Raw genomic sequence first — 15,436 nt, forward strand, 5'->3', positions numbered from 1 at the left:
GCTAAAAATACCTGGCCTTGGGGACGAAAAACAGAAAAATGGCAGGTAGCAATGAACATGGCCAACGTGCTTTCAGGTTTAATAACTCCCTGGGGGACTGGCGGGACCTAGCACATTGCCAAAGTCACATAGAACAATATTGCAGAAATTGCACTGTCTTTGTACAGCTCCCATTTCAGGAAGCAGTGATTTCCCCGGCTCTGCCGCCGCCGCTCACGTCGTGCCCGTCGCACGTGGTGCTCACCAAAGGGGGTACAGACACCCCACTGCAACATCCGACACACTGCACGCTGGCACAGATACTCCTGTTGATTACACTGCTTGTAGCAGAGGCTTTTACACACACAAAGCATATTTAAGTATTTTGTATATTAGTCTGCACAACAATAATGCCTCTCTTTGCTTCCTTCATTTCAGAGGTTTCTTTTAAGCACTTTACTTTGTAGCTGCTGGTGACTCAAATGTGCTGTTACCTGAAAACCATGTGCTTGCATGCCTGATTTTCCTGTAAGATGAGTTTTTGTAGCAGCGTAATTTCCATGTGCTTACTGCTGGTTTGTGCTGGCCTGGGTTTGAATCAGATAAAGTCAAGTCAGGCTCTGTGAACTGGCACTCAGTAATTCGTAGGTGTGTGTAAAAGGTTCTCCATGGCCCGCATGATGGAGCAGGTCAGAAGGGGTAATCGTAGTGGTCTCTGCTGGCCTTACGCGTTATGAATCTCTGAATGTATATATTGGAACGGATCTGATTACTGTCTGGCACTTGCTGAAAGTGCTAGAATTTACAGAATAATTTCATTGCCGTTCAAGTGCCCATTCTTTTCACCTCAAGGAATCCATTTCTTCTGCTTTCTCTGCAAGCTCCGAAAAATTATGTATCAATCTCTTGTGGTTCTTTTTCAATGTTCTGTTCTTTCTTTCCCCTCACGTGCTCTGCTGATCTCATTCCAGGTTCACACACGTTCTGACATGAGCTTATTGGTTTGCAATTAACTTGTCCTCCCCAGGCACGGACATGAGGGTTTCATTACTGTAGCAATGTTTAATTTTTATTTTGGTAGGCTGATGAACAGCAAATGGCAAGGGGTTTACAGCTGAGCACCAGCCACACAGGCTGCTGCTGAATAAAAAGCAACTTAAACTATTTCCACGGTAAAAGTGTGGGATCAAAAAGAGCTGGACGCCCCGGAGAGCCCGTACGGTCACCTGGATGCTGCGGTCAGAGCCAGAGCAGCCCCGTTGCAGGCAGCATGGCCGGTTGTGCCTAGTTTGGTCGCCCAAGTGTTCCCAGCTGCTCACTGGAGCCTGCTGGAGCGTGGGGAGCGGACTGAAAGCCAAGGGCTCCTGCAGAGCCAGGACACTCATCCCCCTCCATAGGAATCTTCCCGCTGGTTTATTGCCACTTGGGGCTTTGCGGTAGCAGTCTAAGCTAGTTTATTTTGCTGAATTACCAAGCTACAATTTGTTATTACACCCAGAACACCAAAAGAGAGAACACAGACCCTCCTCCCAACCCCCTGCAATATTCATTTAAATTAACACAGCAGTGGGGACCAGGCAAGTTCTGCAAGCCCACTGCCCTGCTCCCTTAGCAGAGAAATGTGGACGTGCTTGGCAGGAGCTGGGGCAGCCTGGCACGAAGCAAAGCTCCAAAAGCTGCTCATTTTCATGGGGACTGTTGAGACAAAGAAAATATTTGAGAGGAGTTTACATGGCTCCCAGGTGGTTGTGCACAAGTTAATGATGTAAAAACTGCTAGTTCCCACGTGGTGCTTCCGCGCTGCTTACGGAACGGTTCTGCCTCTCGGTGCTCCGGGCAGAGGGCTCGTCTCCAGCTGCCCTCGGGAGGTCGCTCTCACAACCAAGCACCCACCGGGGGCTGCCTCTCGTGTGCACGTGTCGCTGGACACACCGTCTGATAGAAGTACAAACGCACCATGGAAACCAGCCGCTGGGACACGGGCACGTGGAGTGGATGAACATCTGCCGAAGAACATGCTGTACTTCACAAAACAAATAAAAACCCAAACCATAGAACACTTTTAATTGTTTCTAAATATTTTCAGAGATTCCTTAACATTTAAAGCAGTGGAAAGTTCCTCGTCACGTCATTCCCAACTAAAGAGAAGACTCTAAATACCGTGAGTAAGATTGTTCAAAAACATTCAACATTGACCTAACTCTGCCTTTATATTAAAGTTGGCAGTGATTTATTGATTTCTACAGGCTAAATTTAGCCTGATGTTGAGAATGTTAGAACAAAACAATCCCACCATGAAGTCCTAACTCTTGAGATGGGAATATACGAAGTCCCTGACAAAGCAATCCTTTCAATAGCAATGCCAATTGAATATTCACCGTGCCAAGCCAAGAACAGCATTTCAAACCCACCATCTGCCCGAACAGCCCGTCAGACCAACGCGAGGTGACCAGGACAAGGGTGGCCCAGGATGTCACCAAACCCAGTGCCCGTCCTCTCCTGGCTCAACCAAAGGTGCAGCATCGGTTCAGAGCCGCGGCAACACAGCAAAGACACAGAGCATGGTCTTTTTGCAGTAAGCAGTTTTAGCTAAAACACAATACCACCTGAACACATCAGTAATTTACACTTGGTCCCGTTTCTGCTTGCCAAGCTTTGTAAGCAGTCAAGATGATGAGCTACAAATATTTATGTATATTTTAATCAACACCCACAAACTTTTTCATTCAGCAAGTCACAAGGGTTCGAACACAGGGACTTTAAATCACGTCGTTGCTGGAGGCAGCGGGAGGTGTTTGCCATGCCCAGGGACACGTTTCTACCCTGGATCCCATTTTACTTGACTCACAAACCCAGCCGGGACACGGGTTGCGTTAGCAGCTGGTGGCACTGAGCAGGTTTCTTTCAGAGGGAACGGGCAGCACGACTGGCCGAGCTGCCGTGATCTCACACTCCCCATCTGAAGCACGTTGCCAGCGCTTCTTAACAGCTCTGCTGTTGAGTGTTACGGGAGAGGAGTGCATAAAGCTGGGCTCAAAGGTCTCTCTAGAGTGCACTCAATTTGCCTGCCTTACTCTTCTAATTATAGTCACTATTACCCAGATTGTCATCTAAGAACTCCTATAGACCGTTAGAAGAAAATGCAGACTTCTCAGGCATGAAGCTGAAGAGCTTAAATGAGACACGTAAATTACCTTACTGAAAGTTCACTCTGCAAGCACGGTGTTGTTTCACCAGGCTGGATCTCCCACGCGCCACGCAGGGACGGGTCAGAGCACAACTACCCCAGCGCGGCCATGGACGGTTCTGCCTTCAGACACTTTTCCGTGACCTCCCCAGCACCTGCTGCAGCCCACAGGCTGGAGACACCTCGCGAGACCAGGAGGGCAATGTTTGAAGCACTGCGCTAATATCAGTGTATTTATCCTCTTAATATTCCTGCAACAGAGACAGCATTTTCTGTTTGCACGGGCAGGAAAACTGGGCCATTCCTGTGCTCACTGTCAGCATCTAATTCCTACCAAATGCCTAGTACTTGTGCCCAAATTCTCTTTTCCGAGAGAAATTTTCCAAGGGAATTTTATCCTTTTTCCCCTTCCTACTTCTAGGCACAAGCTCAAATGGTTCATTAAAAAGGACGGCGTTAGTCTAACAAGATATGCCGTATTGTTTTCTCTCATATCCTTTTCAGAGACAGGATGCACTGAAGAAATGTCACGTTTCTGCTTCAGGGGCGTCTCTGGTGATGAGGTGATACGGCTGTAGTGCTTGGAGCAGACACTGCGGCCACGCGGTGACGATGCGGCTGTAGTGCTTGGAGCAGACACTGCGGCCATGCGGTGACGATGCGGCTGTAGCGCTCAGAGCAGATGCTGCGGCCATGAGGTGACAATGCGGCTGTAGCGCTCAGAGCAGACGCTGCGGCCATGAGGTGACAATGCGGCTGTAGCGCTTGGGGCAGACGCTGCGGCCACGCGGTGACACCGAGCGCGATTCGGCCAGTCCCACCTTGTGGGGTCAAGGAGCAGAACGTGTGACACGGGTCAGCGCGGGTGGGTGGCACCACCAGCGCCACAAGGAAGGGACCCGCTGTCCAGTGTGTGCTGCTTCGCTGGTGAGTGTTTCAGCTGAGAACAGTGTGTAGTGGAGAACAGCATGGAATAAAATGTGCCTACATTGGTATAGAATACCCTGCTCAACCTTTTTAATTTAAAGAAGGCCAAGGGTTTTTTAAAAAGTAATTAAATACATAAATAACATATCTGGAGATTGATGTACGTTATGATGAACTTGAGGTGCTATGTCCTGAGCAAACAGAGAATGAGCTCATGTGGGGCTTTTCACCCAGGAAAGAGCTGTGGTTTGTGGCACAAGCAGCCGGACCCGGGAGGGACGGAGCAGCGTGGGCGGTCGGAGCCGTGGCGGTGGGCGTGCGGGACAGACGGAGCCAGGAGCTCTGGCAGAGCCTCGTCCTGCAGCAACGGGCGAGGGCACGAGGCTCCGGCTCTGCAGGCAGCGCTCGGCTGGGGAGCACCTTCTTAAACAAGCGAAATGCCTTCTGAAACAAATACAAGACTTGTCATGAGATAATGTTAGATGAAAACCAACAAGCCTTTCCACCAAGTGTTTACAGCCTCTAGCTGTTGATTAAGTAGTTTGGTTCCTCTATAGCACTGCTGGCAAAGGGGACGTTGCCCAAACAAGCTATTTAGTGTGGCAGAGACAGAGAGGGGCTGCTTGCCTGGGTAACCTAATGCTGCCCTCTGCTCCCACCATCCATCTGGTGATCTCTAATTGGTGTAATTAAGTTGTGAAGTAATGGGGCAGAACAGGAAGTTAAACTTTGTGAGTGCTACTTATTTGTTTCCTCGCAGTGGCTGTCGGGAAGTGCTTCTGTCCCACATCTTCAATGCCATCTGGTTCAGTACACTAACCTGACCAAAATCCCTGTGTTCTCTGTGCTTAGCCCCTGGAACTGCACAGCAGAGCTGGGCACCCCTGGCACCCAGACATTTGCCCTGTGTTCCCATTGCTCCCTCGGAGAGGGTGAGCCGGGCAGGTTTGAGCATCGCGAACAAACATTGGCCAGAACGCACCCATGGCCCCTCTGAGGCACACGGCACCGGGGCGACATGCACGACCAGGCACTTTATAGCGGAGACGGCGTTGCGTGCCAAGATGTTTTATGGCTGCTCTTACAAAATCCAATTTAAACTGCAATTCATCTTGAGCAGCAGTTTACAAATCAATGATCGGCATTTCCAGCTGACACCGCGGCCCTGGGAGACACTGGTGCACTTTGCAGCATCTTTCCTTCCGCAGGGTCTGTGTGCTGCAGCACTGACCCTGCTCTGCTGGGGCTGCGGATGCTGCAGGGACCCACGTCCCACTGTGTTCGTGTCCCCCATCCCTCCCCAGCCCCATCTGTCCAGACTGGGACCTGCTGCTGCCCTGTGTTTCAGTGCCCCCCGTGCCCCCCGGACCGCACACCTGAGCAGCTCTCGCAGGCGTCGCTGCTGTCGGTTGTCACTTGTCCTGTCCCCCGGCCGGTGACAGCCCTGGCTCTGCTCAGCCATGGCTCTCGGGGCAGTTTAGTCTGTTCCCAGCTCTAAACCCACCGGTATGAGCCCGGCCAGGAGCTCAGCTGCTCCTCGCTGTCCTGAGCAGGGCTGGGAACTCAGCTGCGGAGCCGAGCGCCTGCTCCGGTGTTCCCCAGCTCTATTGCTGGTTTTGCCATGGCTGAAAATGCAACCAGAACACCACTGCATCATACAACATCTCATGCATTGCCCACCCATCAAAAGTTCCATTTCCATTTCAAAAGGAATAAAATTTGCTTTACTGCTGTAAAATCTCTTTGAGAGGCCAAAAGATATGATCTTCAAAATCAAGGTAAGGAGCAAGTTATATATTGGGATTATGATCCATATCATAGGCCAGTCACATGGAACACAAATAAATGAATCCCTGCTCTGCATAGGACACAAAGACCCATAATCTAGGAGAGTTCTTTTTAATTACCCCTCACGTTTTCTTTGCAGGACAAAGGAGCATTGGCTGCTGCCTTCGGGGCACTGGGGACCAGAGGGAGCTCAGAACCTCCTCAGGCACAGCGCTCACAGCCGGCGCTGAAATGTGTTGTGACCACGGCGGGGGTTCCGCGGGCCGGTGACACACGAGCGGCCGGTGACACACGAGCGGCCGGTGCCCCTGTTGGTGCCACAGGCCCCCAGGGGCTGCTCCTTCATGCAGAAATGCCTTGAAAGCATAAACTAAATCCTTTCTCGCTTTTTTTTCAGTCTATTTCAAAGCGTTTAGGGCAATGTAAATCAGCGGAAAAAAATCTCACGGTTTCGCAGAGCAGCATGGAAACTTCCATGAAAAAACTGTTAGTGGCTGAAGGAGCCAGAAATAATATTTAGACTTTCTCTTGAACTGTTTTGAGATCGACAGAATGAGTAAAATCACTCTGGGCATTTCATAATAAACCGATGCTGATTGAGTTAGACCTGACCTAAGGGCAGCATGAAATGCCAGCAACTGCTTGATGGGCAGCTCATCGCAGCCCCGGCTCGAGACAGGGACACAAGCTCAAATAATAAGGCATCGATGAATTAGCCTTTGCTGATTTTGGTCCTTGGCCACAGCAGATGCTGGTTGACGTTAGAAAGCCGTTGTTCTAGCACATGCGATACCTCCCATTTGGACACTGATGCTGATCCAATAAACATTATGAAAATCGTGACTAATCTCACTAGCTCTGAGTTATTCCAATATAAAAACTATGGAACTGATAAGCTGGGCACAGTTAGATGCATTGCTGCGTCTGTAATATTTTCCATTCTATTTGATCATCTCCAACAGCCCGTTCTCTCGCCAGCTTTTTGGCTCAGGCCTCTGTTTGGCTGCTTGGTTCTCAGACTAGGTGCGATTCCTTTTTTCCCCCCAAAAAAAGCTGAACAAAATTAATTCAGCTCCTTATGGAAAAGCGAGGATGCTGGGTGCTTTTGAAATAGTACCAGCAACCCCCACAGCTGGCGTCCCAGCCCCCCGCAGGCAGCGCTCAGCCCCTCGTTCCTCAGCATTTTGCATGCCCATGCAGAGGCAAAATGAGTGAAATAGGTGAAATACAAAGGCAAAAATGTCGATACGTTAATTGAAGTGCTTCTCAGTTGATATTTCAGCTTTCCTGCACAGATTAAGCTGTTTTCAGTGAAGGACTTGGGAGCACAGTCAAGATGCTCCTGCGTCTCCACTGAAGATGTGTGTTACACTTCCCGAGTGGTGGGTTTGACCCCGTGCTCGGTGAATCCTTGTGTCACCCACCGCATGTTTACCTCTTCATTCCATGTCACCCACCGCGCATTTACCTCTTCATTCTGTGTCACCCACCTCGCGTTTATCTCTTCATTCCGCCGGCTTAACCGCTGCTCATCAAATCAATGGGCTGTAAAATGGCTGCAACAAGAGAACACTGTGAACAGGCAATTTTGGCTCCCAGTCAACTCAGCCTCTTTATGCCTGGATTTATTTATCAGCAGTGAAACTAAACAGGGGAGGAAAGAGCAATTTAGAAGCAGAGCACCTGCAGAAACAACAGCTGGTGGTACCGCCAGGGCAGAGCCAGAGCTGCTGTCTGGCTGCTGACCGACAGCCACCCCTAAGGGAGCCTGCAGAGCGCGCTTGTCTGCCCGGGGGGAGCTGGGACACCACGGGTCCCAAATCCAATGGGACCAAAATGTGCAGCTCTGGGGGGGAATCTACAGTTTTTAGTAAGGGTTGGTTCCCATTAACCAGAGATGGCCACAATAAGGTAAAGCACTTCTACTGCTGCTTCTGGTTTGCCTTTTCCCTCTAGAGTTCAGTCTTCTGAGAAGGGCTCTCGCAACAAACAGTGAGGACGTTGCCATTTGGTAAATCTAAAATAGGGTGCTTTTCTAATTCAGTGTCCAACGTCAGTGACTCCCCTTCCTGTAAAACTTAATAGATGGTTAATAGTTGTTTAATGTGTAATAGATGGTTAATAGTTGCTTCCCCACCAAAAATTTCACTGAAAAATTTCTTTCAGCTTTATCTGCAAAAATCAGGATACAGGAACTCTTGTGATATTTGTCCTTCTTTAATTTGCAATTTAGTCAGACATCCCTGCTAATTCATTAGCTACAAATTAACAAGCAGCAAATACATTCATACACTACCATGTGACCTAACAGTGAAGTGCTATAATTGATGTCACTGTCCCCAGCTTTAGTGTGCTGCTGTCTAATTACAGAGGAAAGCTCTTCTGTACATGGTTATATTTATTGACCATGAGCCGTGGTGGCCCTGGACGTGCCGCTCCGAGGGACCCTGGGTCCCTCCAGCCCTCCTGGGACAAACAGGGCTGAAAAGAGAACAAGAAAGAGTTATAGGAAGCTCGTACTTCTGAGCCTCAGAAGTGTCACCAACAGATGGGTCCCCGGGCCGCTCTGCCCGCAGCCGCTGCAGAAAGGAGGAGGAACATAATGGTACTAATTACAAACCTTTTGGAAGCATCAATCAGCGGACGCTCAGCGTGGCAGACGGTCACAGAGGTCGTGCCCAAGTGTTCTTGTTCATTCCATAATGTCGCCGTAAATTTGCACCTACTGAGCTGTGTTTCCTTCTCTGCATGAACGCAGTGTGAGAAAAACGGCATTTTTTACTTAAACCGGTTTTCTCCATATTGCTCAGAGCTTCTCACTAAAAGGAAAAGCTGTTCCCGTGGTTGCTCCACAACAGAAAACTGCACCAGCCTCCGAGAAACCACTCGGGTCCTTCCCACTGAGCAAACCTGAGCAGCACCGCGGGGCGTCATTCACGTCCAGAGAGGCTCCGGTTAACTGAATATGGAAAGTTGATACAGGAGTCATCCCTCTCCCAGCTCTGAGATTCATCTGCCGCTGGGGAGCAATAGCGGAGCTGCTCAGGAGCGGCGTTGGAGCGTTGGATAGCAGGGTGAGCGGCAGAGCGGCGGGGACCAGGACGTGGGCACGGAGCCGGTGGAGAGCGGGAGCAGGGCGAGGGTCAGGCGTTGCTTGGCTGCGCACACACTGACCGGGCACCGCCGGCGCCGAGCAGCACCCCTGCCCAGCCACGGAACGGGCAGCGCGAGGAGGACGAGGATGAGGAGGAGGAGCCGGGAGCGCGGGCAGGGCCGGAGCCGAGCAGCGTGTCCAGCGCCCCGTGATGCTGCTCGCTCGGCACCACCAGAGACCGGCCCCACAGACCCTTTCTCAATTTTTTTCCCAACCGATGCCGTCTGGGTCATTCAAAATGAACTCACAACTAACTGGGGGCTGATAGAAACAGCTTGTGGGTGAGGCTGTGGTTTGCTAAAAACACCTAAGACCAGAAAACCCATGTGAGTTTTTTTCTAACATTTCTTCAGCAGGTACTTGCAGCTCTGGCTCCAAGTTGCGCCAGGGGCGCTGCAGACGCCAGAGCCCACCGCAGTGTGACCAAGCCAGGCGGCTGCAGCCAGCCCATCAACCCCGGCAGCACAGGGAGGAATTACCGTCACACTATGGAAAATCCCTGCAGCGTCTTTTGCAGCAAACCCCTTGGTGCTGCTGCGGGCCCTGCGGCTCGCGCGGCCGGGGGTCCCAGCCCCACTGCCCAGTGTCACAGCCGCAAACCTCAGTTTCCCATCAGGAGAGTGAGACAGTCTTCAAGCACCAACCCCCAGCCTCTGACATCTTTTACAACGAAATGGGCTCTACTTGGACCTTTGCAACAAGATGCAAACAGCTCATGCTTCTGACAGCTTGGCCTTTCATCGTGGCTAATTTGCACATTTGTATTTCGAATAACGCGGTGCCTGGCTGCTCAGTAATGAGATTTTCCACCATCGCGTGTCCTGCGCGCTCAGCGGCTGACACGTTCTCTAGATTGCAGGATTTATTGTGGTTAATCAGCCTCACTACTGGTGCTTCTCGTTTCATTCATCAGCTCACTTGTAGCAGTCAGAACATGTTCTCTGCTATAAAACAGTTCGTTATCGTACTGAAAGTCCCTTCTGGAGAAGTGAGCTAAGGCCAACAAGAAATGGGAAAGCAGGTTCCTTCTCCTTAGCAATGCTTACCCGTGTTTTCTTTTTCCATGTTTCTTCAGGGAAGAAACAGTGCCTTTGAGCGGTGTGTCCCAGCAGAGACCAGCCCGCGGTGACCAGTGCCACCCCCTCCGCAGCCCAGCGACCGGGGGCAGCTCCGAGGGGCAGGAGGGGCCCCCGCTCCGCACCCCCTCACACATCCACCCGAACCCGCGGTTCGGGCGAATTATCGCTGATGAGTCGGGGTAAAAGGCATGGAGGGTTTGACGCCAATGGTAAAAAACAAAGAGCCTCATGTGTTGACAGCTGAAACACCAGGTAATTACTTAATTGACTCTCCAATTCCTGGCTCGCAGCACTCAGGCTAAAAGCAGCAGTCCATTAGTAACACCGGCAGCAACTCCCTCCCCGAACACGGGAAAGCAGAAACTGCGAGCGTGTCCTGTGGCAACACGAGGTTTGGAAACCAGACGCCGTGTCCATTGGGTTGAGGGAACATGGGTGCTCGGGAAAGGAAAGCAACAACCCGAGCTGGTTGCCCGGCCCGGCTTGGCCTGGCGGGTCCACAGCCCCAGGGCGGGGGTCTTGGGTCCCGGCTCCATCCACCGGGACCAGTGGTCCCGCCGAGCCGCAGTGATGCTCATCCCAGGCAGCACCGCGACTGGCAGCACCGCGACCGGCAGCACGGGAGCAGCTTTTTGTGCCAGGAAGGTTGTTTTCATGAAAGACACAGAAACCCTGGTGCTGAGGAACCCCTGCTGGCCCCTCCAGCCTTTCTGCCGCAGACGTGAACTCACACTGGAGTGAGCAGAGATACACACCCAGAATGTCCCAAATTGAGACACCCCCTCCCCTCATGGCCCCGGCTCCTGCGCTCCCACACTGCTCAGCGGGACCACCTAAGGTTTAAATGGCAAGAGGCAAACAAGTGAGCAAAGGAGTCAGAAGGGAATTGCAGAGAAATACTGCCAGAATGGGAAAGTACGGCTTGAATGAAATAACATCTCCAGGGCAGTTTAGCTGTCAGCTCTTTAAAGCATTTCCTAGCACTTTTCAGAAGACAAACCAACCATAACATTGTTTTCCAGAGCTTGCCAATACACATTGGCTTCTAGGAAGGGGATGAAAAAGAATCAAACAGATATAGCAACAGTTTGAAGACAGAAATTCATCACAAGTTTCATGTCTTCACCAGCAGCGCGCAAAGGGATGGTCAAAGCTGCTCTGCCAAGAGCATTTATTGCTCAGCCCCATTGGGATGGGCACTGAGCACGTTTGCCCTGAGCCACCTCTGGGGCCTGGGCTGGTGGCAGCACCGTCACCTGTCCCTCGGGAGCCCCCGGTGTCACGGGCGCCTGCACCAGCAGCAGAACCGCGGCCACCAGAGGCGGCAGAACCGCGGCCACCGTGGCCACCAGAGGCTGCTGAGCCCCTGGAAGAGCAGGCAGAGCGTCCCTGCCAAGCTCTGCTCTGCAGCACGGGCTCATCTCATCTTCAAAATCCCCCAGGCAGTTTGTTATCTTAATTAAGATATTTATCCTTGTTAAATAGAACCGAAGACATTTGCATGCCCACAGAGATCTCCTTATTCACACTGATGGCCGCTCAGGGTGGAATTAGGAGCTGCCAGGAGGGTGTCTGGCCTTTGGATGCTGACAACGGGTTTCATTAGATTTAAAGGGCTGGGATGAGTTTTTCTCCAGTGCTGGAGCTTCGTTTCCAAGACACAAATCCCACTGATTCTGCAGCATCCAGTACTCCAAGCACAAGCCTCGTAAAGATTTCTGGGGATTTCTGGATGAAGTGTCTCTGCAGTGCAGAGCAATACTGGATCACCTACAACAGTTACTCTGATCCCGATGAGTGAGATGTATTTAAAATTCAGTGAATTCCATTTCCTGCACTTTGCTCTCATGAAACACTTAAAGCGAATCACTTCACCAGCTGTTTCCCTCCACCGGCTGGCAAGAGCAGCGATCCCGAGGCCACCAGGAGCACGGTGCTGCTTTCCGGCCCCGCTGCCGTGGCCAAGGGTTCCCAGCTGCACAGAGCCCTGCAGCAGCTGCAGAGCAGGATGAGGCTGCAGCCCGGGGCCGCTGAGCGCCGCCTGCCCTGTGTGTCCATAGGGACCGAGCCTGCAGGTGGGTGCTCGGGGTGTTCAGGGAGGCGATGCAGCCGCCACACGTCTGCACTGCAGAGCCAAGGGCTGGAAAAGACCTGCAAGATCTCCGAGTCCAACCACTAGGGCTGCAGTGCCAGGGAGAGCGGGACGTTGTTCTGGCAAACGCCGGAGCGGGGAGGAGACATCCAAAGAACACATTAACATTAAAACCGCGTGCAGTCCAGCCACAAGTGACACAGGCGCAATTAATATATGTCCTTAGCAATTAATGCATACCCTCTTCAACAAAGGCAATGCAAGAGAGCGTCTCCAAGCCAGGGCAGCTCCAGGAGCACCCACAGTGCTGTTGGTGGGGCTGAGGGACTCCCGGAGATGGGACGGGACGGCCACGCATGGCCCGCGCCATGGCACAGTGCTCCCTTTTTGTTCCAAATACGGATGGAAAATCTTTACCTCATTTGCTAAAAGCACTTTATTGCCTTTACACAAGAAAAAAAATTAAAACGTATTACTAATTTGGATTATTTAATTCACTCAGCGAGACTGAAAGCACTTGCTGCGCTTCACGTCCAGGTTCAAAGCATTAATCACTCTAAATTCTGCTACCATTTCCTTTACATTTCATTTTTATGTAATTTTTTTCATTCATTAGCTATGAGCATGACAAGTGGCAGCCTGCCAGAGTGCCCTCCGGTGTCCCTTTAAAGCACACACAGTGTTCACAGGATGTCAGGGGCTGAAGGGCCCTGGAAAGCTCATCCAGTGCAATACCCCCATGGAGCAGGAACACCCAGATGAGGTTACACAGGAAGGTGTCCAGGCGGGTTGGAATGTCTGCACAGAAGGAGACTCCACAACCCCCTGGGCAGCCTGGGCCAGGCTCTGCCACCCTCACCCCCAACAAGTTGCTTCTCACCTTTCAGTGGAACCTCCTGTGTTCCAGTTTGCACCCATTGCCCCTTGTCCTGTCACTGGTTGTCACCAGAAGAGCCTGGCTCCATCCTCCTGACACTCCCCCTTTCCATATTGATCCCCATGAATGAGTCACCCCTCAGTCTTCTCTTCCCCAGCTCCCCCAGCCTTTCCTCACTCGGGAGATGCTCCACTCCACCATCCCGCCCGCGCGCGCCACCCAGCCCAGCGGCCGCTGCTCCCCCGAGCTGTTACCCAGCAGCGCGCAGCAGCGCTCGGGCGTTGCTAAAAGGAGCGCCCGCAGGTGTCCCGCACAGATGGGGACATGAACCTGCACACTCAGGGGCATCATCCAGCTACACGATGGAGACACCAGAGAGCCACGGGCTCTTCCCGAGGGCAGGCACGGTGGCTGCGGATCGCCGAACCCCGGCAGCACCTGCCGCGGCTGCCGCCACCGAGCGCCGGAGCGCAGGGGACGGGAACCGGGCCGGCTCGCCTGGCTCGTACCGCGGAGCTGCGGAGCGCGGCCCCGGGACGAGCCCCCGAACCCGGGACGAGCCCCCGAACCCGTCCGGCGCCGCCCGCCCCCGGCCCCGCGGCGCTGCGCTGCGCGGGCGGCTGCTGCCCCCTGCTGGCGGCGGCTGGTTCCTGCCGCCCCCTGCTGGCGGCTGCCGGCACCGGCCCGCCCGCCCGCGGGGGTGTCGAAGAGTCGGGTAAAAATGACAGAGTGCGGGATTCCGGGGGTCTGCGGTGAAGCCGTGAGGCGACCCCGCCAGCGCGGAACGCCCCGGGACGGGACGGGACGGGGGCCAGCTCCTGCTGCGTACATCTTTTCGTTGCCGACATAGAGTTTGGAACAAAATTCAGATAAGCGTGAGTCCTTAACTAACCTTAGGTAATTATAATACTAAAATACGCACTGCTTTTTGAATAATGAGCATGATAATTATGCAACTAAATGTTTTAAACATGAAGCAAAATGCATCAACATGACAATGTGCAATCACATGTGGCAAAGAAAACTGTTATTCACCCACATCTGCATCTCGTTACTGTAAATCTGAGCTGAACCGAGCCCAGCACTGCACTGGCTGCGTCAGCGCCCAGCACCCGGCTCTGCAGAGCCAACATGAACCCAAACCTCTCCGCTCTGCGTGGACTGGCTTGTTGCACACCGAGGGAAGAACCTACGCCACAGGGACAACGGCCGGGACATGTGGGGCAAGCGCTTACCGCAAGAAGCCGGGCAGCAGCACCGGCGGCTTCAGGCACAGCCGACACTGTTCCACGAGGAAATGCCGGCACCGCATGCAGGGCCCCGCGCAAAGGGCCCCGCGCACCGCCGGCCCGGACCCGCAGCTGCTGCTGCCCGGGGCTGCTCCCCCAGGGAAGGTGCCCAGGAGCCTCCCCCAGCACACGGAGCCTCCGAGGGCAAGAGACGGGGCCAGGGTTGGATCCAGCTGCTCACTGGGGCGCGAGCAGCCCCAGAGCAGGGCTGGCAGCCAGGGCTGTGCCCAAATTACCTGTAAAACAGGCTCCCACCTGCAGCTGATCCAACCCCCTCCCGGTTAATGCCCCATGCAGACATCGCCAGCTCTGCTCCTGCAGCTGCCGCCCGTCAGGGGTGGATTGAAGGAATCCGGGTGGAATGAAGGAATCAGGGAGGTCTCTGCTCCTCAGCGCTGCCAGGATGGGGAGGAAAGCGAAGCCACGCACCAGCAGCAGAAAAAACAATGGAAAGAAACATAACACACTGTCTGAACAAACTGCCAGCAGCAGCCGCCTCTCGTCAGCATGGGCCTGAAGTGCACTCTGACTTTACTGGAGCTGTTTATTTAGATATGCAGCTTTTTATCCGCTCAGCAGCAAGAAACATTGCCCAGCGCCCCGGCTGTCCTGGGGCAGCGACAGTGCTTGTCACTATTTGGGGAAGGGACGGTGTTTGTCACTGTTTGGGGCAGGGATGGTGTTTGTCACTGCTTGGGGCAGGGATGGTGTTTGTCACTGTGTGGGGCAGGGACGCTGTTTGTCACTATTTGGGGCAGGGATGGTGTTTGTCACTGCTTGGGGCAGGGACGGTGTTTGTCAGTATCCGGGGCAGGGACGGCAGCTCTGGCCATGCAGAAGAGCTTTGCACCCAGCAGCCCCTGCCAGGAGCTGGGGGGCTGCGGGAGCAGCAGTGGCCAAGGGTCCCCCACGTCCCCAGGCTGCAGTGTCACCGCTTCGGGGTGACTCTCGCTGCTCCCCAGGCCGGGCAGCGGGATGGTCTCTGCCTCACCGAGGTTGCTGATGGAGGCTGAAACGTCACGTCTGCAGTGCCACGCGATGTCGCGGTCAGCAAAGTGGCAATG

General features: G+C 53.2%; 1 long non-coding RNA gene across 1 annotated transcript; it reads right to left on the reverse strand.

Annotated features, from left to right (window-relative positions):
* Positions 1–525: 525 nt before the first annotated feature.
* On the reverse strand, positions 526–15,025 carry LOC135580484 (uncharacterized). The gene is made up of 3 exons (XR_010475200.1): positions 8,502–15,025; positions 5,470–7,437; positions 526–4,537 (listed from the first exon to the last, which is right to left on the reverse strand). It is a non-coding gene; the product is annotated as an uncharacterized LOC135580484 (long non-coding RNA).
* Between the last annotated feature and the right edge of the window lie 411 nt (positions 15,026–15,436).

The sequence above is a fragment of the Columba livia genome, chromosome 10 (genome assembly GCF_036013475.1).
Source record: "Columba livia isolate bColLiv1 breed racing homer chromosome 10, bColLiv1.pat.W.v2, whole genome shotgun sequence".
Taxonomy (NCBI): Eukaryota; Metazoa; Chordata; class Aves; order Columbiformes; family Columbidae; genus Columba; species Columba livia.